Source organism: Hordeum vulgare, chromosome 3H (genome assembly GCF_904849725.1).
Source record: "Hordeum vulgare subsp. vulgare chromosome 3H, MorexV3_pseudomolecules_assembly, whole genome shotgun sequence".
NCBI classification, from domain to species: domain Eukaryota; kingdom Viridiplantae; phylum Streptophyta; class Magnoliopsida; order Poales; family Poaceae; genus Hordeum; species Hordeum vulgare.
The window spans coordinates 616,903,981-616,925,324 of NC_058520.1; the positions used below are offsets into that span (position 1 = coordinate 616,903,981).

The following is a 21,344-nucleotide window of genomic DNA, read 5'->3' on the forward strand; positions in this document are numbered from 1 at the left end:
TTGCTTCCATCATCTTTCAACTTAGCTTTCTCTAGGAACGTATTAAAATTCAGGATGACACTCGCGTGAGCCATGATCTACAACACAAATATATTCAAAGTGGACTTAGACTATGTTCAAGATAATTATAGTTTAACTTAATCAAATTATATGCTAAACTCCCACTCAAAAAGTACATCTCTCTAGTCATTTGAGTGGTTCATGATCCACTTACACTATCCCAAGTCCGATCATCACGTGAGTTGAGTATAGTTTCAGTGGTAAGCATCCCTATGCTAATCATATCAACTATATGATTCATGATCGACCTTTCGGTCTCACGTGTTCCGAGGCCATGTCTGCACATGCTAGGCTCGTCAAGCTAAACCCGAGTGTTCCGCGTGCGCAACTGTTTTGCACCCGTTGTATGTGAACGTTGAGTCTATCACACCCGATCATCACGTGGTGTCTCGAAACGACGAACTGTAGCAACGGTGCACAGTCGGGGAGAACGCAATTTCGTCTTGAAATTTTAGTGAGAGATCACCTCATAATGCTACCATCGTTCTAAGCAAAATAAGGTGCATAAAAGGATTAACATCACATGCAATTCATAAGTGACATGATATGGCCATCATCTCGTGCTTCTTGATCTCCATCACCAAAACACCGGCACGATCTTCTTGTCACCGGCGCCACACCATGATCATCCATCAACGTGTTGCCATCGGGGCTGTCGTGCTACTTATGCTATTACTACTAAAGCTACATCCTAGCAAAATAGTAAACGCATCTGCAAGCACATATGTTAGTATAAAGACAACCCTATGGCTCCTACCGGTTGCCGTACCATCGACGTGCAAGTCGATATTTCTATTACAACATGATCATCTCATACATCCAATATATCACATCACATCGTTGGCCATATCACATCACTATCATACCCTGCAAAAACAAGTTAGACGTCCTCTAATTTTGTTGTTGCATGTTTTACGTGGTGACCAAGAATATCTAGTAGGATCGCATCTTACTTACACAAACACCACAACGGAGATATATGAGTTGCTATTTAACCTCATCCAAGGACCTCCTCGGTCAAATCCGATTCAACTAAAGTTGGAGAAACCGTCACTTGCCAGTCATCTTTGAGCAAAGGGGGTTACTCGTAACGATGAAACCAGTCTCTCGTAAGCGTACGAGTAATGTCGGTCCAAGCCGCTTCAATCCAACAATACCGCGGAATCAAGAAAAGACTAAGGAGGGCAGCAAAACGCACATCACCGCCCACAAAAACTTTTGTGTTCTACTCGAGAAGACATCTACGCATGAACCTAGCTCATGATGCCACTGTTGGGGAACGTTGCATGGGAAACAAAAATTTTCCTACGCGCACGAAGACCTATCATGGTGATGTCCATCTACGAGAGGGGATGAGTGATCTACGTACCCTTGTAGATCGTACAGCAGAAGCGTTAGAGAACGCGGTTGATGTAGTGGAACGTCCTCACGTCCCTCGATCCGCCCCGCGAACAATCCCGCGATCAATCCCACGATCTAGTACCGAACGGACGGCACCTCCGCGTTCAACACACGTACAGCTCGACGATGATCTCGGCCTTCTTGATCCAGCAAGAGAGATGGAGAGGTAGAAGAGTTCTCCGGCAGCGTGACGGCGCTCCGGAGGTTGGTGATGATCTTGTCTCAGCAGGGCTCCGCCCGAGCTCCACAGAAACGCGATCTAGAGGAAAAACTATGGAGGTATGTGGTCGGGCAGCCGTGAGAAAGTCATCTCAAATCAGCCCTAATTGCTCCATATATATAGGAGGAGGGAGGGGGGGCCTTGCCTTGGGGTCCAAGGACCCCCAAGGAGTCGGCCGAGCCAAGGGGGGGAGGACTCCCCCCCCCAAACCGAGTTGGACTTGGTTTGGTGGGAGGAGTCCCCCTCTCTTCCCACTTCCTCCCTCTTTTTTTTTTCTTTTCCTTTGATTTCTTTTTCTTGGCGCATAGGCCCCCTTGGGGCTGTCCCACCAGCCCACTAAGGGCTGGTGTGTCTCCCCAAAGCCTATGGGCTTCCCCGGGGTGGGTTGCCCCCCCCCCCCCGGTGAACTCCCGGAACCCATTCGTCATTCCCGGTACATTCCCGGTAACTCCGAAAACCTTCCGGTAACCAAATGAGGTCATCCTATATATCAATCTTCGTTTCCGGACCATTCCGGAAACCCTCGTGACGTCCGCGATCTCATCCGGGACTCCGAACAACATTCGGTAACCAACCATATAACTCAAATACGCATAAAACAACGTCGAACCTTAAGTGTGCAGACCCCGCGGGTTCGAGAACTATGTAGACATGACCCGAGGGACTCCTCGGTCAATATCCAATAGCGGGACCTGGATGCCCATATTGGATCCTACATATTCTGAAGATCTTTATCGGTTGAACCTCAGTGCCAAGGATTCATATAATCCCGTATGTCATTCCCTTTGTCCTTCGGTATGTTACTTGCCCAAGATTCGATCGTCAGTATCGGCATACCTATTTCAATCTCGTTTACCGTCAAGTCTCTTTACTCGTTCCGTAATACAAGATCCCGTGACTTACACTAAGTCACATTGCTTGCAAGGCTTGTGTGTGATGTTGTATTACCGAGTGGGCCCCGAGATACCTCTCCGTCACACGGAGTGACAAATCCCAGTCTCGATCCATACTAACTCAACGAACACCTTCGGAGATACCTGTAGAGCATCTTTATAGTCACCCAGTTACGTTGCGACGTTTGATACACACAAAGGATTCCTCCGGCGTCAGTGAGTTATATGATCTCATGGTCATAGGAACAAATACTTGACACGCAGAAAACAGTAGCAACAAAATGACACGATCAACATGCTACGTCTATTAGTTTGGGTCTAGTCCATCACATGATTCTCCTAATGATGTGATCCCGTTATCAAGTGACAACACTTGCCTATGGTCAGGAAACCTTGACCATCTTTGATCAACGAGCTAGTCAACTAGAGGCTTACTAGGGACAGTGTTTTGTCTATGTATCCACACATGCACTGTGTTTCCAATCAGTACAATTATAGCATGGATAATAAACGATTATCATGACCAAAGAAATATAATAATAACTAATTTATTATTGCCTCTAGGGCATATTTCCAACAACAATGGTGAGGATGTGGATGATGATGATGACTACATTGGTGATGATGTTGATGGCAACGAGATGGTGATAATGTTGAAGCCCCTTTGAACACGGTGAGGAAGATGGCCCTCTTCTCCTTACCAATCCCTCCTCCGGATGAGCCCCGGAGTTAGGGTTCTATCTTTCGGACGAGTTTCTAGTGTCTCTGGGCATGTGATTCATGATCCGATTTCACGGGGCCGAAATAGTCGATCAAGCGGTGCCGGCGACTCTCTATACAACCGCCTATACGAGTGGGCACAGTCGTACGGAACGTCGTCTTTTGACTTGGAACCTCAGCGATGCTTTTTTCCTTTAGCCTTCTTGCTTGATTATTTTATGTAGGTGATTATCACTGTAAATACGTGAGTTCACTATATTTTCTGGGGATCTTCTCCGTATTATGTTAATTGGTCCAAAAAGCGCTACCTGAGAGATTATCAATAAAAAGAGGTGCACGAGCACGGTGAAATTTCACAAAGCCTACCATGCAGGCATAAAGTACTTGGTAAAATTATTACATAAATTGGACTCATCAACATTGTCAGCAAGCTTTAGCATTCCACCATGCACTGACACTTCTGAAGAGCTGCATTGAATATGCCCAAACCATCTCAGACATGTTGGACAAGCTTCTCTTCAATCGGTGCTATTCCAACTCTATCTTGAATATCACCATTCCGGACCCGTTCCTTCCTTGTGTGGACACACATCTATCTCAATATTCCCATCTTTGCTAGAACTAATTGTTGAACATGTAGCCTTTTAGTTGGCCGACACTCAACGCTATACAACATTGTGGGCCGAATCGATGTCCTATTGAACGTGTCTTTTAGCTTTTGTGGCACCCTCTTATCACAAAGAACTTCAGAAGTTTGGTGCCACTTCACCCATCCCGCTTTAATTCGATGGTTCACATCTTTATCAATATCCCCATCCTTCTGTAACATTGACCACAAATATCAAAAGGTGTCCTTCTGAGGCATCACCTACCCATCAAGGCTAAACTCCTCCTCCTCCTCCTCGTGCAAAAAATTCAAGGGAGCGCACTGCCCATCTCTAGACTAATGGGCTCAAACTTGTGTTAACAGTGCAGCCCCAAGAAGCATCACAACACAAAATTTATATACATGCGCAATATATGAGAACATCGGACAAAAAAATTCTTCATAGTTTGCCATATGTCCAAACGTACAGGGACACATTCAACAAGTGCTAAGATAATTTATTTTCACGGAGAAGATTTTGAATGCTGATCCAATGGAGAGAAGAGTCTTGGTGTAGCCAATCAGCAACGACGTCGCAAGAGAAATATATTGGCATCAGTAAATCTAGTGTGACTTATTTTTTTTTTACTTTCCAATGAGTCCTTCAAATCACCAGAACCTTAGTGCAGATTCCTCCCTCTCTATCTAACACTAGAACCTTAGTGCAGATCACTTTTCTTTTTTACATTGATGACACTAAAACATTGAAAAGAAAATAAAAAAGAATTAATGTGTCATTTATAGTTCTAGATAAGTTGTATAGATATAGGGTGAACATGTAGGGTACAATCTCAGCCATGTAAATGTAATATTCATCACCTATGTTTCTACACTCGCGACGTCGCAAGAGAAATATATTGGCATCAGTAAATCTAGTGTGACTTATTTTTTACTTTCCAATGAGTCCTTCAAATCACCATAAATGACCCTTACATTCTCCCATTTGCAGCATTGAGCGCACACAATACTTCTTTGTTTTGTGTAGTGTTCTCCCTTTTGATCCCTTGAAGGTTCAAGAGGGGAGTTTTGGGGTTCTCTTTGTTACTCTTGTGGTCTTCGCTCCTTCTCATGCTAGTGATACTTCTCTGGTTCTTCTTATGTACTAGCAGGAAACTGATCTATTGTTGTTGGTCTAGTCTAAAACTGTCATTTTACCCTTGAACCTCTTTTGTAAAGGCCCAATCTATGTTTTATTAGGATAAATGGCTCTAATGCGAAAACCCGAACAAGTTATTAGATCCTTTTGATAGATGCTTCATGTTGTTCTAGTGGTCTCTACAATGCATTTGCTTCAACATCTCCAAATCGCATCAGATTACTCTTTTTCCACTAATCCAGTCGATGGATCTCTCAAAGGTGCTTAGGAAGAACGACAAACTCATCTGATAACTACATTCATAGAGCATCAAAGAACTTAGCTTCCTTGGCACATTGGCAATGAATTCTTAATCCCGGTGTATCCTCGCATGGGCAACCAACTCATGTAACAGTTTATTTTGTATTTTCCCACCTAACAAACCTGATGGGCAGCGGAGCAAGAAAGCAACTTCTTGGTGTCTTTGGTGAAAGGAAAAAAAATTGATTTGATTATCGCTCGCTCGTTCAATTTTCTTGTACTAAAAGTGGTGTCGACCTCTAGGATTGCATGACCCTTGTACGCCTTCAAGAGGGCCAGTAAGGCAATTAGAGTTGTGCTTACCTTTGCTTCCTCAATGTTGTTGGACGTATCCATTCAATTAGAGCTAGCCAGTGTCCGGAAGGAAGCATGCATTAATATTGATTTTCACTGCCCCTTCAACACGAGCCACCCGATGCCCACCCTCCAGTCTTGTAGGCGCCGGTACAGGCTCCACCTCACCATTCCAAGGGTCTTATTCTCTCACAGGCTCAACAACATTAACATCCCCCGTGAACTCATTAGCATATGGTATCCGGAAGGTCACGTGCCCCGAAATTTGTTCCTTGCCATTTTTGTGGATGCTGTTATCTTATTTCTCAAGTTCCAAGCCCTCCATAAAATCATCAAAATTTTGCATCTCAGCTCATCAGTACACGAGTCCAGAAGTAATTGCAACGTGTCCACCGTTGTATATACTAGTAGGCAGACTCATCATGGATGTCCCAAATCTCCCTCATTACATGACAAATGGCTCTACTCTTGGTGCATGTAACAAGTGCATAGTATTCTACCTCTACAGAGTTCCCATAAATATCACAAACATCATCATGGGCAATGGTTCTCCTACACTTGTTCAGTTTTATCGCCCATGAATTTTATGCCACTCTCCATCCAAAAATCTGAATTTACTCCAGAACAGGGGCTTCCCAAAGATTACCAATTTTCTCAAAATGGCAAGCAAGGCAATCATCAACTTCCACCTCGGGTACTCTGATATTGCATATTTCTTCAGCATCAAAGGGATGAAATTTTTTCTTTAATTAGCTCAGCATTCCATGTATAAGTTCTCTAAATGTGGATGTGGATGCACCCATGCCCTTTCTTCTAGGGATCCAATTGTCTCTTTGAATCTGAATATTTCTACCATTCCCCGCGCGCCATATTAGTAATTTTTTTAAGCAATTCCAAACCAAACTCAATTTCTCTCTCCATGACTGGGATACGTCGGACGTAAATACTATATCAAGTTGATCACCATTCAAATATTACTTGGATTTGAGAACTTCGACGCCCAAACTATTTAGGTTTTGCCTCAGTCTCCATCCTTGCCCCACGAGTAAAAAATTGGTTGAAGAGATGCATATCCCTAAAGCCGATCCCTCAACTCCGTTTAGGCTTTGGCATGTGGTATTTTCTTTTCCCATTTTGTTACCGGGTCTCTATATTGACACTTACTTTTTTCTTCTGGGATTTATCCCCACTCGATCTTAGAACATAACACAAAGATATTTTATAGAAAAAAAAACACCCTATTTCCTAGGACACGGTGGGACATGTGTCTTGCAAGGTTGGTGGACTTTTATTTCAAAGACACATGTCACATAAAATATTTGTGGATAACGTATTTTGCGTGGCATGCAGAATTACCTATTAATAAACTGCTAATAACCATAAGCATGTCAAGGTTTCGTGGTGTAGTTGGTTATCACGTCAGTCTAACACACTGAAGGTCTCCGGTTCGAACCCGGGCGAAGCCAAATTCAATTTATTTTTTTCGCATGTTTTTCCATCGAGTAGAAAAAGAAGAAAAAAAAAAGATAAATGGCCCATACAGGTCTCGAACCTGTGACCTTCGCGTTATTAGCACGACGCTCTAACCAGCTGAGCTAATAGGCCTTTCTGTATATTTTGGTTTTCTTTACTTATATCTACATTTTTGGAAACAGTAGTGAAACGTGATGAACATGTCATAGTGACGCTTAAGCGATTTGAGAGGGTGATAGATGAGCCATGCCCAGACTTGAAGGGGTTAATCTAGTGTATTATGTCAGTTGTGGCATAAATGGTGTTAAATATTAGACGTTAATCTAATAAAATAAATTTCTCAGGGGAGTCATAGCCCAATTTGGCCCTAACTAAGCTGCGCCACAATAAATCTTAGATGTGGCGAGCCTGGGTGAATGATGCGAGGTGGCTTTGTTCACAGAAAATCAGTTTTTGTAAAAATCACTATTTGTCGACTCTCCAAAAGCATGAAATATTGCGCACATGCAAAGCTGATTTTCATAATCCATGGATTAGTTGCGTTACCCAAACAAAGTTTACGTGAGAATCCGGACGAGATCAGTTTTGCTTGAACATGGGTTCTCTACAAACGCGCTATCGAAACAACCACGAAGAAAAGAGTGATAAGATAATGAATCAAAATAAAGAAAAAATATCACCAGGGGGATCGAGCTAAGAGAAGAAATCATCTTTGCTCCATCACGCGATCAGCAAAATGAAACAATAGATCTTGTAAGTAAATGTCGCTGTTGGAATCTTTTTTATCATTGTTTCTGGCTTTCTCTGATGTGATGTGTGTGCAAATCATCCTGCAACAGCTACATGATATTAAAGCCATATATGCAGGCGGGCGAATAGTACTCAAGGCACATCTCTATTGACCCATCATGTCTATATACATCACTATATACATGTGTTTCTACTTGATTGTTTGAAACTTTGAAATTTTGTTTTTGAATTTTGCAAAAAAAAAGGCTTTACTGAGGCCTCACTATTTTTTTGTCATTATTTTTAAAAAAGTCAAGACTAATCATAATGTACATGACTGGGTTTTATGTACCTTGTAGAATTTAAGATTTTTCATGTCATGTACCCATCATGGACTTCTATGATCTTGTAGGGATGGAAACTATAAGAATATTCATATCGCCTCCTTTGCAGGAAGATAATTTCCGTTGAATGAAATCTTGTGGTTCCTTGGTTGTTAGTTCAAATTTAACTTGATGCATATTCAAAATTTACCAATTAATACCATTATTTCCAACATCATCAAGATCCTTCCTCTCCTTTAATAACATGAATTGTAGTTATGGATTAGCACAAAAATATACAATTACTGAGTATGAACCAATTCCTACAACAAATGAATATTGGCGCTAGTTCCTTATTGTAAGAAAGAAGCTAGCTAGAGACAAAGGGAATCAAATGACGGAAGGACCATATCCTTAGTCCTCTTGCCTATACGGCGACCCCCGCTTGCACGATCCTTTTGCTAAAGTGTGTGTATGTGTGTGTACGTGCAGTATCTCTCATCTTATCTCCTTCTTCCTCCTGATCGCTCGCCCTCGCTGCCTCACTATTGTTCCCACTGTTCAAGAATTCATCTGATTTTTCCATAAAAGAAAAATCATTTAATTAATCAGTTAACGAGCCAGTTAACCGCTGCTCATAGGGTGAGCGACGAATAGCACCTTGCCTGTCTGATTAAATTGTCTGTCAGACTGATTAAACGGTTCAAGTCAATTAGTCGTTGTTGGTCCGTTAACTTGTGGGTTAAGAAAGCCCAATTACTTGGCCCGTAACTGATCTCACTCCCACCCCGCTCCCAAATATCGAGGGTTCGCTTGGATAGATGTGTGGCCTCTCCCACATGGTCCATGACATTCCCAGCTTGTAATCTAGGGCATAAAAACAAAGCTACGCCGGACCATGTGGCGCTCGTGCTAACTCTAGCAGATCCACAGGCCACGAGAAGAAGACCAAGAACTTTCAAATATGAGCTAATGTGGGAGAGGCATCCCGGGCTGATGGAGTTAGTGGGAAATGGCTGGCGTGGAACTGAAGCAAACACAGTTTCAGATCTTCAGACAAAGCTACATGCACTTTCAAACGATCTGACCAACTGGGACAAAACGGAGTTCGGCAATGTAAGAAGGGAAATAAAAACTCTAAAGGCGGAGCTTGAAACCCTACGGTCAGCACCCAGCAGGACGGGTCCGATTCATGCGGAGATTAAGATAGTTGATCGCCTGGTGGAACTTTACCACCGCGAGGAGGCGCTCTAGCGACAGCGGGCCCACGTCGAATGGCTAGCTGATATGTCTCAAACGTATTTATAATTTTTGATGGTTTCATGCTGTTATCTTGTCATCTTTGGATGTTTTATGTACATTTTATATCTTTTTTGGGACTAACTTATTAATTCAGTGCCAAGTGCCAGTTCCTGTTTTTTCTGTGTTTTTGACACTTTTCAGATCTGATTTTGGAACGGAGTCCAAATGGAATAAAATCCCTGAAATAAAATTTTCCCGAACGGAAGAAGATCAGGGGGCTTGAGGGCCAAGCCAGGAGAGCTACAAGGGGCCCACAAGCCCTGTAGCCGCCACCAGGTGGGCGGCGGCTAGCAGGCTTGTGGCCTCCCTGGCGCCCCCCTGACCTAGCTCCTTCGCCTATATATTCCCTAAAATACAGAAAAAATCAGGGAATCCACGAAAACACTTTTCCGCCGCCGCAAGCTTCCGTTTCCGCGAGATCTCATCTGGAGACCCTTCCCGGTGCCCTGCCGGAGGGGACTTTGGAGTTGGAGGGCTTCTACATCAACATCATCGCCCTTCCAATGACTCGTGCGTAGTTCACTTCAGACCTACGGGTCCGTAGTTAGTAGCTAGATGGCTTCTTCTCTCTCTTGGATCTTCAATACAAAGTTCTCCATGATCTTCATGGAGATCTATCCGATGTAATCCTCTTTGGCGGTGTGTTTGTCGAGATCCGATGAATTGTGGATTTGTGATCAGATTATCTATGTTATATATTTGAGTCTTTGCTGATTTCTTATATGCATGATTTGATATCCTTGTAAGTCTCTCCGAGTCTTGGGTTTTGTTTGGCCAACTAGATCTATGATTCTTGCAATGGGAGAAGTGCTTGGTTTTGGGTTCTTACCGTGTGGTGACCTTTCCCAGTGACAGTAGGGGCAGCAAGGCACACATCGTGTAGTTGCCATCAAGGATAACAAGGTGGGCTTTGTCGTAGATATGAGATTGTCCATCTACATCATGTCATCTTGCTTAAGGCATTACTCTGTTCTTTTGGACTTAATACACTAGATGCATGCTGGATAGCGGTCGACGTGTGGAGTAATAGTAGTAGATGCAGAAAGTATCGGTCTACTTGTTTTGGACGTGATGCCTATAGATATAATCATTGCCATAGATGACGTCATGACTTTGCGTGGTTCTATCAATTGCTCGAGAGTAATTTTTTCACCCACCGTCTACTTGCTTTCATGAGAGAAGCCACTAGTAAACACTACGGCCCCCGGGTCTATTCACACCTATCGTTTCCACTTTCGTTTTTTACTTCGCTTTGTTACTTTGTTGCTTTCAGTTCTCACTTGGCAAACGATCTATAAGGGATTGACAACCCCTTCAGAGCGTTGGGAGCAAGTTTTTGTGTTTGTGCAGGCACTTGTGATACTCCTTCACTGGATCGATACCTTGGTTCTCAAAACTGAGGGAAATACTTACCACCGCTGCGCTACATCACCCTTTCCGCTTCGAGGGAACACCAACGCAAGGCTCCAACACTGCGGGGAAATCCTTTGCATATTTTCCTAGGAAGTCCCTAAAGGCGTAGCCATAGCAGAAGGATTCCTGCTGCCGTTGCTGAGGAGTTTCAAGACAAGAACAGTCTCCCGTCAGCACGTGTTTCTAGCGCCGTTGGAAGGACTTTTGTTGCAGTAGCACTAGCTCATGGCAATAAAAATACACACTTTTTTCACTTGAGAGCTAGCAGACGCAAGAAGAAGAACCTGATCAATGCACTTAGCAGGCAGGACGGTAGCTTGACCGAAGACACTTCTGAAATGGAGGATCTGACAAATGGGTTTTATGCCAATTTTTATACGTCCGAGGGGGTTAATAATATGGAAAGAGTGCTGGATACAGTACCTTGCAAGGTTGATGCAAACATGAACACGCTGCTCAACGCACCCTATACGAGAGATGAAGTGAAGATGTCTCTCTTCCAAATGTTCCCCATTAAGGCCCCTAGACCAGACGGATTCCCAACCCACTTCTTTCAACGCCACTGGGAGGTATGTGGGGAAGAGGTTACCAAGATAATCCTACGGATTGTCGAAGGAAACGAGTCAGCGGAAAGCATCAATGAGACTATCCTTGTGCTGATCCCAAAGGTGAGAAACCCTACCCAGCTATCTCAATTTCGCCCTATCAGTCTCTGCAATGTACTATATAAAATTGCTTCAAAGGTTATTTCCAACCGGCTGAAAGATATCTTACCAGAAATCATCTCTCCCGAGCAATATGCTTTTCTGCCTGGTAGGTTGATCACTAACAACATAATTGCGGCGTACGAATGTCTCCACTTTTTGAAGAGAAACAAGGCAAAGAAGAATCAACACTGTGCTCTGAAGCTAGACATGATGAAGGCTTAAGATCGAGTGGAATGGACATGGAACTTGTCGATCCCTCTGTGCACCCAAAACATCGACGACTACTGGGCATGGAACTTCGAGAGGAAAGGCATATTTATTGTCCAATCAGCTTACAGAATGATCGTAGCTACCCGTCAACGCAAAGAGGCATGGCTGAATGGGGACCCAAGTCCATCAAGTAACGAAGCACAGTCCTGGAAGACCCTGTGGAACACAAAGGTACATGCTAAAATTCGTATGTTCTTGTGGCGGCTGTCAAAGGTCTCGCTTCCCACTGAAGACGTCAGAGCTCATCGCAACATGTCGACTTCCTCTACTTGCAGTCTCTGTGGAGCACAAGATTCATGGCGGCATTCACTTATTGAGTGCTCGATGTCCAGGTGTGTATGGGCCCTTGATCAAGGCGAGTTGGTGGACAAAATGATAGCAAACACGGAGCCAAACCCAAAGCAATGGATTTTCACAATGATGGACTCATTATCACATGTGGAATTCATCCGGCTGGCAGTGACGTTATGGGCTGTCTGGTATTCAAGAAGGAAAGCCATACACGAGGGGTTGTTTCAGAGCCCGCATGCGACCAGTGCTTTCATCTCTAGATTCATTCTCGAGCTAGACCTGCTGAAACCTACCGATTGGCCTACTGCACAAGCACAGAGACATGTTGGGGTACCTGTATTGCAGAAGAGATGCACAACGCCACCAGCAGGGTATGCAAAAATCCATGTCGATGGAGGAGTACTACGATCAAGGGGTGGATCGGCAGCTGCAGTTTGTAAAGACGAATGGGGAAACTACCTTGGCAGCTCTTCTTTGGTGGTTGCGGTTGTCACGGATCCTGCTACATTAGAAGCTTTTGTAGGCTGTAATAAGCCGCAGCGGCGCGCTGCACATGTCCGGTGCGTGTATGGGCGTGCACCAGATGTGTGTGGTGCGTCGGGACCATGGGGTAGGCGTACGTGTGTGCGTGCGTGACTTGGGTGACACGGTAGCCAGGCGAGCGGGGTAGACACGGTGATCACGCGGGGTTTGTTGAGGGCTCGACGCAGAGAGCGCGAGGGAGCGCGTCGTGCGCGTGCGCCGAGCGGGCCGAACCGGGGTGGCGTGGTGGGCAAGCTGCGAGCGAGTCGTGGGGTGGTGTCACCCGGGTATAAGGACACCGTGGTGATCGTTGTAACGGTGCGGCATGTGTGTTTGAGTTCGTGCTCAATAGAGAGGCGTTCGAGCGCCGGAAAAGAACCACCTCGCCGAGTCACTGATCGTCTTTCTCCTCGCCTCCTTCTAGTTTGGTTCGGGCCACTGCACCAGGGGAGAGAGAGCTGACATCAAGAGGAGCTGGGAGGAACACGCGCGGGCGCACCAGGAAGGTGTTCGATCACCGGGGGAGCTCAGCTGCTGCGTTCCTGGTGCTCGAGTCTTGTCTCAGGTGATCGCCGAAGGGACGGGGTTCCATTTTTGGTCTAACAGCTTTAGCATGCAGGGAAGCTTTGGCCCTGGGAGAGGATCTGCTTCTACACCATTTCACTATCTCATCGGACTCCAAACAAGTTGTGGAAGATATTGCTCAAGGAAACCAAGGCCACTATGGGGCAATCATCACAGAGATCAAACGACGAGCATCTATGTTTCATTGTAATTTTATTTTTGAAAGCCGCAATGTTAACGATGAAGCACATGACTTAGCTAAGTATTCTCGCTCTCTCGGACCGGGACGCCATGTATGGTTGGCAAACTCCCATGATCCGATTTGTATCCCACCTTATGTGGATTATAATCAATAAAGCTTAGCTTTCCCCTCAAAAAAGAATCCAGGGTTTGGCCCTCCCCGCACCCCTTATCAACCTAAACATCCCATTGTTCCTCAAACTATCAACCAAGAAGCACAAGAAGCTCTTGACCAATCAAAGCCTGATCTGCATCACTACCGAATCTTATTTGCTGTTTGGAGCGAGGACGTGTTAATTATGTAATTTCTGCATGAATATGAAAATGATTGCATAATGTGATCAGTACCACTGATGTGGAGCATCGGAGGCCCTACAAGAAATATCACTGATATTAAAAAATATCCCGCGTAAGAAAAAAGTCATTCATATAGCCAACTTCTGTAAGAAACAAGTCAGGAAGTTCATAGCCATAGCTGGAGCTTTCCACATGCACGTGACGAGTGTTGAATATATATTTGTGCATGTATATTGTGTTATTAGGCCCTCCTTCTAGTCCCTTGTATAGTTGAGGTAGATGCCCATCTTATACCTATATATACGTGCCTAGTGTACCCAATCAACATTGGGTCTTGCACAGTCTAAACCTAATCTCCTACATGGTTTCCTGCACGTTGCTGACCTAGCCGCCGCCGCCGCGCCATCTCCTGCGCCGCCGCTGCCGCGCCATCTCACGCGCCGCAGCCACCGCCGCCGGCGCGCCATCTCGAGCGCCGCCGCCGCCGCTGTCGCATCCCCACTCCACCGCTTCCGCCACCACAACCCTTCGTCCCCCGGCACCGTCATGGTCTCTCCGCGTTCCTCGATCTCCTCTTGCAGCAATCCGTTTGCTGGCTTGGACGTTACCCTCGTTTGCGATCTCAACATCTTCGACCGCGTCCCGGTGGTTCTTGACCAGTCCACCGGCTCCTACTCTGCCTGGAAGAGATACTTATCCTCGGTGTTCCGTGAGTAGCTACTCAACGACCACATCGATGGCACCGTGGACTCGGCCCTCATGGTGAACGACGAAGACTGGATGATCCTCGACGCCACCATCATCCGCTGGTTCTATCTTACCATCTCCAAAGATCTCTTTCGCACGGTGGTGTGTGATGAGGACGACGCCTACACCGTCTGGATCAAGCTCAACGGCCTCTTCACCGACAACAAACTCCAGCGCAAGGTCCTCCTCCATAGAGAGTTTTATGGGTGCCAGTAGCTTGATTCATCCATTGATGACTTTTGCATGCGCCTCAAAAAGCTTGCCGACGAGCTCCATGATCTTGGCGAGACGATCAGCGACGAGCTCCTCATCAGCACCCTCACCGCCTGCCTCAACGATGACTTCGGGAACGCTGCCTCCAACCCGACTCTTATCCCGGAGCCGACCTTCGCCTAGGTCATTGCGTACCTCAAGCTTGAGGAACGTCGCCTGAAGATGGCGCAGATCTGGGGCACGCACATGGCTCTCACCACCGGCACTCGCGGTGGCCCTCCTCCCCCGCGGCCAGCTCCCCCGCAGCTGACCTTCCCGTAGCCGGCCCTGTCTGGAAACGGCCGCAGTCGCGGTGGTCGACGCAGTGGGCGTCAGCAGCAGCAGCCGAACGGTGCTCCAGGTGGCACCGCTCGCCCTCCACAGCAGCAACTGTCTCCATGGTACGCTATGCAGAATCCATGGACCGGCGTCGTGCATGCTTATTCCATGCCGGTTTCCCATGCTCCTGCTCCCGGTCTTCTCGGACCCTGGCCCCCGTCGCATCAGGCGTTATACGCCGCGCCCCAGCCGTACGTAGCACCCTACGACCCTCTCTCACTCGGCCAGCCGACCCAGTCAGGAGGGTAGCCGGCGCCCCTGGCGATCCAGTCGGCGCAGTCTGGCGGGCTTCCCCCGGCCCCCTGGGAGCCGGCTCTTCTTGCGGCGATGCACTCTGCCCTTACACCGACAAACTACGCTGGCGGCGGTGACTGGTATATGGATACCGGTGCTATGGCCCACATGGCTGCTCATCCCGGTACTCTCCACACCTCTTATCCCGTCAACACCTCTACTCGCATCACCATCGGTGATGGTTCTTCTCTACCATTACTCATATAGGACATGCTTGTTTTTCCTCTTCCTCCACACCCCTCTCTTTATCCAACATCTTAGTTTCTCCTGACCTCATCAAAAACCTTGTTTTCGTTCGCTACTTTACACGTGAAAATCCCGTTACTGTTGAATTTGACGAGTTTGGCTTTTTTGTCAAGGACGCCCGTACCCGAATGGTGCTTCACCGATGTGACAGTCCTGAAGGCATCTACCTGGTCGGCTCCACTGCCTCCTCCCCCTCCGCCGCTCCTGTCGCGCTCCCCACCGGTGTGGACCTTTGGCACGCCCGTTTGTGTCATCCCAACCCAGCCACCCTTCGTCATATTCTTCGTAGTTTTTCCTTCACATGTAATAAGAACGAGAATCACTCTTGCCACGCTTGTCGTCTTGGCAAACATACTCGCCCCCCTTTTCATGCTTCTTCTCATGTTGCTCCATACCCTTTTGAGTTAATTCATAGTGATGTGTGGACCTCTCCTGTTGCAAGTAATGCGGGCTACTCCTATTATCTTGTCATTGTCGATGATTTTTCGCACTATGTGTGGACCTTTACATTGCGGCGCAAGTCCGACGCCATCACCACCCTTGCTGCTTTTTACTCCTACGTCTCCACGCAGTTTGGGCGTTCCATTCTTGCGTTCCAAACAGACAATGGAAAGGAGTTCGACAACTTGGCTGTTTGTACTCTTCTCACCACACATGGCACGATATTTTGTCTCACTTGCCCCTACACTTCGCAACAGAACGGTCGAGCTAAACGCATCCTTCACACTCTTAATGATTGCGTTCGTACGCTTCTCTTTCATGCCAATGTGCCTCCGCGCTTCTGGCCTGACGCCCTCACTACCGCATCCCTTCTCCTTAACATTCGCCCTTGCCGCACTCGTGGCAACTTTGCACCTCACCATCTTCTCTTTGGTTCGCCACCCTCCTATGCTGAGCTTCACATCTTCGGTTGTCTCTGCTACCCTAGCATCGCTGCCACTGCACCCCATAAGCTCGCACCCCGCTCCGTCGCTTGCATCTTCCTTGGCTACCCACCCAACACAAAAGGACACCGCTGCTATGATCCCGTCTCCCACCGTGTCTTCACCTTCCAACATGTTTACTTTGATGAGAAGGTGTTTCCATTTCAGCAGATACCTGCAGCTGTCGCATCACCGCCAGCCACCAGCGGCCCTTCGACACCCTCTTCTGGTGGCCGGTCTCAGTTGGCTCTTGGACCACCGCCAGGGTTCAGTGTTGCTTGCGCCGTGGACCGGACTACCGACTACGCCTTTTCAACAACCATGGCTTTGGACTCCTCCACGACCGGCTCCTCTGCCACCGGCTTAGCAGCCGGCCCCTCGGCCACCGGCTCCTCGGTAGCAGGCCCCTCGGCAACCGACCCTCGACAACCGGCCCGTCGGCAGTCGGCCCCTCGATAGCCGGCTGATACGTCTCCAACGTATCTATAATTTTTGATGGTTTCATGCTATTATCTTGTCAAACTTTGGATGTTTTGTATGACTTTTATATCTTTTTTGGGACTAACTTATTAACTCAGTGCCAAGTGCCAGTTTCTGGTTTTTTTCGTGTTTTTGACCCTTTTCAGAGGAGGATTTTCAACGGAGTCCAAACGGAATAAAACTTCCAAAAAGATTTTTTTCCAAAACAGAAGACGATTGGGAGACTTGAGAACCAAGGCAGGGGGTCACCAGGGACCCCACAAGCCCCCTAGCCGCGGCCAGGGGGGCTCGCGCCTCCCAGGCTTGTGGGCTCCCTAAGCCTCCTCTGCCCTAGGTCTTTCGCCTATATATTTCCTAAAATCCTAGAAAAAATCAGGAGAGCCTCGAAAACACTTTTCCGTCGCCGCAAGCGTCTTTCTCCGCAAGATCCCATCTGGGGCGAGTTCTGGTGCTCTGCCGGAGGGGGGATTCGGATACGGAGGGCTTCTTCATCAACACCATGACCTCTCCGATGATGCGTGAGTAGTTCACCATAGATCTTCGGGTCCATATCTAGTAGCTAGATGGCTTCTTCTCTCTCTTGGATCTTCAATACAAAGTTCTCCATGATCTTCATGGAGATCTATCCGATGTAATCTTCTTTTGTGGTGTGTTTGGCGAGATCCGATGAATTGTGGATTTATGGTCAGATTATCTATGAATCTTATTTGAGTTTCTTCTGATCTCTTATATGCATTATTTCGTATCCTTGTAATTCTCTTCGAGTTGTGGGTTTTCTTTGGCCATCTTGATCTATGATTCTTGCAATGGGAGAAGTGCTTAATTTTGGGTTCATACCGTGCGGTGACCTCACCCAGTGACAGAAGGGGTTGCGAGGCACGCATCGTGTTGTTGCCATCAAGGGTAAAAAGATGGGGTTTTCATCATTGGTTTGAGTTTATCCCTCTACATCATGTCATCTTGCTTAAGGCGTTACTCTGTTCGTCATGAACTCAATACACTAGATGCATGCTAGATAGCAGTCAATGTGTGGAGCAATAATAGTAGATGCAGAAAGTATCGGTCTACTTGTCTCGGACGTGATCCCTGTCGTGGGTATAAGTCTGACAATAGATGTGTAGGGTACGAAAGGATGGGCAGAGCCTTAGCTACGGCGAGGTTGTATGAGTTCAGGCCCCTCTATGGTGGAGGTAAAAGCCCTACGTCTCAGTGCTCTTGGGAGCTTAGTGTCGAGTGGAATATATGATTACAGTAAATGCCAACCCCTGCACCAGTGGGGAAGGGCGGCTTATATAGAGTGCGTTGCCCTTCACAACGGCCCAATGGACAGGGGTGGAGTAGTGGCGAATAAATGCCTACGTTACAGGTAACGTATGCCTTAAATGTTAATAATGGTGTATGAAAACGTATGACCATTGCCCTCCTGGGAGGTTACGATGTACAGAGTGGAATTCAGTCGGTACGTTAAATACGCTCCGAATGCTCGTCATCGACTGGATGATGGGGGAGTCCTTAGTTCAGTCGGAACTGTCTAAGGGCCTTGTCCTCTATGAAGGGTAGTCCTTGGGTAGGACCTATAGGGCAGGCCTATGACCCTACCTTGGGACTATAACCCCATCATTAGTCCCCGAATGGATCGGGGTTGGAACGACGAAGTGATGCCTGGAGTACGGATCCGACTGGTATGGATGTGACTTCGGCGTTGTTTGCCTCGATCCATTTTATCCTTTCGACCAGTGATCCGAGTGAATATACCAGTGAAACGAACCGTCAGGGACCGAGTGATTCCGCGGAATCTTTCGATGTGACCGGTCCAAGTGACAGCGGCGGATTTTCCGGGATCCTCAAATTTCGGTTGCCGCGCGCTCAGTGGGGATGACGACATCGCCATCGAGTAGTTTCTGCCGCCTCGATTACCGCACCGTTATCTTCTCCACTAACATCGCAGCAGCCGATCGGGGGATAATATTTCGGTGCCACCTGTTAGTGACCCAATCGGAAGCTTATTTAAGCTCCTTCGGCGGGGATTTCTTGTTGCGCTGCTCTTGTTACTTGCATTCACCTCGCCCCTCCCGTAGCTCCCGGCGCGCTCCAAGCCTCCTCCTTCCTCTCCTCCTCTGCGGATCTGTTGCCTTCACCATGACGAAGGGGCAGACCAGCAAACTCGAGTCGCAGAAGAAGAACAAGAAGGGGGCGACCCCTGCTCAGCGGCGACAGCGGGCACTGCCGGTGGGTTAGATCTAGGGGGATTTCCTCCCCTCCACTGTGATGGCGGATGACTTGCTGGAGCTAGTGGAGCACGACATGATCGCCAACAAGTCGTGGAGGCTGCCGGCGGAGGGTGAGACGGAGCCGGCGCCGCAGGAGGGGCAGCGCGTCCTGCTGCTCAGCCACGTGTTCAGGGGCTTCTCCTTGCCTCCCAACCCCTTCTTTAGAGGTATTATGAATCACTTCGGGGCGCGACTCCATCATTTTCCTCCAAACGCGATAGCCCATATTGCCGCATTCGTCACCCTTTGCGAGTGCTTTATTGGATGTCCCCCCCATTGGGGGCTCTTTAAGTAGATCTTCTCCGCTAGGTCCCAGACTGTCAAAAAGCTTAGCCAGTCAGACGATAAAACCCATCTCCTCCAGCTCTGCGGGGGTTTAGGCTTCCAGAAGAAAACGGAGAGTAGCTACCCCCCTCTCCAGTTGTCCGAGTCAGTTAGGAACTGGCAGTCGACCTGGTTCTATTACTAGGACATCGCTTGTCCGAATGCCGCGACTGGGTTGCCACCCTTTAGCCTGGACCGTTCGGCCCCTCCCAGGCAGCTTGCACTCTCAAAGGTGGAAAAGATCCAGATCCAACCTCTGGTCGACGCGCTGATAGCTGTCGTCCGCAAGGGAGTCACCGGCACAGATTTGCTGGAGACTTTTCTGGGACGGTGCATCTAGCCGCTGCAAGCTCGACGCCATGCCATGTGGCACTACACGGGGCCTGAGGATTCCACTCGGACTCATCCATAATGAGTGACCGGGGAGGTTGTGACAGCGTGGGTCCGCGGCATCACAGGCGCATGCGACAACCCCAGAGGAGCCCGACGGGTGAAGCCCTTCCGCGCCGATAATCCTCCTCCGAATGAGGTGAGCACCTCTTGTCGAGTGCTTTCAATCTTCTTAGATTTATCGCTTTTCTTGTACCGACGTCTGACGTCTGACGTTGCCGACTGTGTTTTGTGCAGGAGTGGACCAACTGGTATTCTCCCGTCTCGAACGGGAATCCAGCTGAGGAAGAGGAGGGCAGCCAGGAGGGCAGCGTGGATAGCGCCGAGTACGTCTCCGACAGTGGGGAGACGGAGGAGGAGACTGAAGAGGAGGAGGGGGAGGTTGGGGAGCAAAGCTCGCCACCTCCACCATCAGAGCCTCGAACTAAGCGCCGTCACGAACCTGCGGCTCCGCCGGCTCCTCCAGCGGCGCCGAGTGCTCCGCCAGCCTCTCCCCTGGCTCCGAGTGCTCGGAGCATGAAGAGGACTAGGGACGCTGCTGCCGAGCCCACGGATCAGCCGTCCAAGGTGGCAAAACCTAGCGGGCCCAAGCCTCGGAAAGCTTTGCCTCGGATGAGGATCGATGTTCCAGTCGCCTCAGCGTAAGTGTCTTGTTCTCCCATCTTCCTTCAGTATCTAGTTGAACTCATGCTTATCCGTCGAGTGGATTTTACTCGACAGAGCTGCTAGCTTTGCCCCCTCTCTGCCGCGCCAAGGCGATGATCCCATGGACACGGATAACGCTGCCACATCCCAGCAAGGTACGCTGTCATGACTCCGAGAGTTTGTATTATTGTTTCGCGAGCGCTGTCTTTAATCTTGCCCTTTTTCTGTAATTTCATGTTGTTCACTCGGGCTTCCTTCGGAGGTGATTCACCTGGAGGACGACGACCAAAGGGGGTCAGGGCCAGCTTTGGCGCCTGTCCTTGAGGTTGTCCCATCTGCTGCTGCTCCCACCATGGACGTGCCGCCGACCGAGACGATGCCGCCGACTGAGACGGTGCCCCGCGTAGCGGAACCGAATGGAGCGGAACTTGGGATGCCCAAGGAGTCTTCAGTCGTGCCGGGTCCGTCGACCGTCCAGTACGACGCCCGAGACCTCCCGAAAGACCAAGTGGGGGCCGCCAAGGAGGCGATGGTGCAGGTGGAGCTGATGGTGGGTGACGCCAAGGGAGCGTATGACTCCATCACGTCTTTGTACAAGAGAAGCTTGGAACTCCGGGACGATATCCGAGTAAGTGCGCTAGTAAGTGTTTACTTTCCTCTTGTTACCCACTGG

The 21,344-nt window shown here is 48.1% G+C and overlaps 2 non-coding genes across 2 annotated transcripts; one reads left to right on the forward strand and one right to left on the reverse strand.

Annotated features, from left to right (window-relative positions):
- Nucleotides 1–7,022: 7,022 nt before the first annotated feature.
- TRNAV-AAC lies at nucleotides 7,023–7,096 on the forward strand. The gene has a single exon. It is a non-coding gene; the product is annotated as a tRNA-Val (tRNA).
- Nucleotides 7,097–7,161: 65 nt separating this feature from the next.
- TRNAI-AAU lies at nucleotides 7,162–7,235 on the reverse strand. Its single transcript has one exon. It is a non-coding gene; the product is annotated as a tRNA-Ile (tRNA).
- Between the last annotated feature and the right edge of the window lie 14,109 nt (nucleotides 7,236–21,344).